Genomic DNA, 3,112 nt, shown 5'->3' with positions numbered 1-3,112 from the left:
ATCCAAGGAGGTCAATGACAAAGAAAGGCCCTATATATCCCAAAATATTTATGGTAGCACTTCTTTGTGGCAATAAAGAACTGGAATCAAAACAGATGCCAGTTGATTGCAAATAGCTAAACAAGTTGTGGTATATGAATGTCAGTTAGTCAACAAACATTTATTAAGTGTCTTATATGGGCCAGGGACCCTGCTGAAATACTACTGTGCAGTAAGAAATGATGAACACTGGAGCAGTGAGGTGGCACAGTGGATAGAGCACCGGCCCTGGAGTCAGGAGGACCTGAGTTCAAACCCAACCTCAGACACTTGACATTTACTAGCTGTGTGACCCTGGGCAAGTCACTTAACCCCATTGCCTAGCCAAAAAGCAAAAAAAAAAAAAAGTAAAAGAAAGAATTGAATAATGTGAATCAGAAAGAACATTCTTGGAAGAGAAGTCCTTTTGCTTTTATAGAAAATACAATACAACCATGTAGGAGCTTTGATAAGATATAATCAAGACAATTTTCAAAGGAGGAAAAATATTGTCAATAATTTCCTGAAAATTTTTAAAATTCTCAAGTAAATATGAAAAATGTGAATTGTAAGAACTCTGAAAAACCATTTTATAATCATTAAATGACAAATGGTTGTGAAATGATTCTGGATGGCCACAGGGGTCAAATGGAGGATAAGTCATCAATGTAATGTGGAAGAACTAGGAGCATGAATCTAGGAGTCAGTCAATCACAATCTCTAATCTCTGTTCTGAAGCGGGATTATTTAAACTGGGGAGGCAGAAAGTCAGAAGCTACTGGGAATAGCTCTGACAAGAAGATCAGAATCTCTCCCACTGTGAGGCTGCTTATAATTTTTAATGATTTGGTACATAGTTTTTGGTACTTAAAAAGCGAGTTGATGTTACATAGAAAGGTTCCAAGGATATTATTGCTGACCTCCAAGGCTGCATGGGCTCCAGTGATATCAGACCTAAATGTGAGTTTAGAACCATCAGTAGAAAACCAGACCTAAGGGTAGAACCAACTTTAACAGCAAACCTCAGACAAATTGAACGATACAGAGAGAATGAATGAATGAACAGATGAAATATGTTTATTAATCATTGACAATGGGTCAAGAATTGTGCTAATCACCAGGCATACAAAATGAAATTGGAGACAACCTCTTGCTTCAAGGACCTTACATCTTGAAAGGGGAGATAATACACATAGGATTGTTGTAGCCAGAGTGGGGCATCTTGGCATCTTGAGTCATAGGAATAATGAATAGATCCATAAGGGAATAAACATATAATGGCAGTATTGATTTGATTTGGTTTCAGAATTGGAAAAAGAATGGGGTGTTACAGAGAATACACACAGTGTCAAGGTGATTGTAAGAAGCTGGTTTGAGGGGCAGCTAGGTGGCACAGTGGAGTCAGGAAGACCTGAGTTTAAATCTAGCCTCAAACCAAACACTTGACACTTACTAGCTGTGTGACCCTGGGCAAGTCACTTATCCCCAATTGCTAAGAAGAAAGAAGAGGAGGAGGAGGAGAAGAAGAAGAAGAAGAAGAAGAAGAAGAAGAAGAAGAAGAAGAAGAAGAAGAAGAAGAAGAAGAAGAAGAAGAAGAAGGAGGAGGAGGAGGAGGAGGAGGAGGAGGAGATGAGGAGATGAGGAGGAGGAGGAGGAGGAGGAAGAGGAGGAGGAGGAGAAGAAGAAGAAGAAAAGAAGAAGAAGAAGAAGGAGGAGGAGGAGGAGGAGGAGGAGGAGGAGGAAGAGGAGGAGGAGGAGAAGAAGAAGAAGAAGAAGAAGAAGAAGAAGAAGAAGAAGAAGAAGAAGAAGAAGAAGAAGAAGAAGAAGAAGTTGGTTTGAGTGTAAAATATAAATAACATGGCTGAGTGCATCTACTTATAGTGGGAAATGTGAGGCACTCACCAGTTGGAACAGCAGAACCCCAGGGGGCAGAGAGGGAGATCTGGAGCTGCAAAGGTTAAGTCCTTCAGGGCACATGCCTGCTGCAAGGGTTCATAGAAACAGACAAAGAACTGAAGGTATGACTTCAGGGACCCAGTGACTTCTCAGAAAAGATGCATAATAGGTAAGATATGAAACCTCAAGATCTGTAGAAGGTGGTTTGAAACCAAAAGGAAGAATCTTACGGGGCCAGATTTTGAAAAAAAAAAAGTGGCTTTCCGACCTGGTCCTGGACAGGATGGCTCCTGCAAAGAAAGGTGGAGAGAAAAAGAAGGGACGTTCTGCCATCAATGAGGTGGCGACCAGAGAGTATACCATCAACATTCACAAGAGGATTCATGGGGTAGGCTTCAAAAAGCGAACTCCTTAGGCTCTAAAGGAAATTCGAAAATTTGCCATGAAAGAAATGGGAACTCCAGATGTACGCATTGATACCAGACTCAACAAAGCTGTTTGGGCCAAAGGAATAAGGAATGTCCCATACCGTATCCGAATGTGTTTGTCTAGGAAATGCAATGAGGATGAAGATTCACCAAACAAGCTGTATACATTGGTTATTTACGTACTTGTCACCACTTTCAAAAGTTTATGGACAGTCAATGTGGATGAAAACTAAACTGAACTTCATTTAAATAAAGTTATAAAGTCTCAAAAAAAAAGTGACTTCATCTAAGGCAGAGGTTCTTAACTTGTGAGCACACGCACGTGTGTGTGTGTGTGTGTGGTGTGTGTGTGTGTGTGTGTGTGTGTGTGTGAGAGAGAGAGAGAGAGAGAGAGAGAGAGATACCTTTGAGAGTCTGGTGAAACCTAGGGACCCCTTCTCAGAATAATGGTTTTAAATCCATAAAATAAGTATATTGAAATAGTTATCAAAATATTTCAAAAATAGGTTCACAGACCACACGGATTAAGAACTCTTGATCTAAGTATTCAAGGTTTTAGAGACCCATGAATGATTTAAAGGCTCAAGGATGATTATAGAGTAGAAGTATTACAACTGAGGACCAGAGTAGGATTTTTTTGGAGCCCCCATGAGACCATTAACAAGCAAGCTTTGGAAGGAACTGAAAATCCCGTCAGACATTGCAATGGTACCTGTGTGACCCTACCTCAAGTTAGGGAGCTCAGTACCTTGGTCTAGCTAGCACCTACT

At 40.5% G+C, this 3,112-nt stretch overlaps 1 pseudogene; it reads left to right on the top strand.

Annotated features, from left to right (window-relative positions):
* Positions 1–2,197: 2,197 nt before the first annotated feature.
* On the top strand, positions 2,198–2,575 carry LOC110207422 (large ribosomal subunit protein eL31 pseudogene; annotated as a pseudogene).
* The last annotated feature ends 537 nt before the right edge of the window (positions 2,576–3,112 follow it).

This window comes from Phascolarctos cinereus, unplaced genomic scaffold (genome assembly GCF_003287225.1).
Source record: "Phascolarctos cinereus isolate Bilbo 61053 unplaced genomic scaffold, phaCin_HiC Scaffold_2;HRSCAF=192, whole genome shotgun sequence".
Classification (NCBI taxonomy): Eukaryota; Metazoa; Chordata; class Mammalia; order Diprotodontia; family Phascolarctidae; genus Phascolarctos; species Phascolarctos cinereus.
Note: the sequence above shows the minus strand (reverse complement) of the source record. Positions and strands in the feature narration are given on the sequence as shown.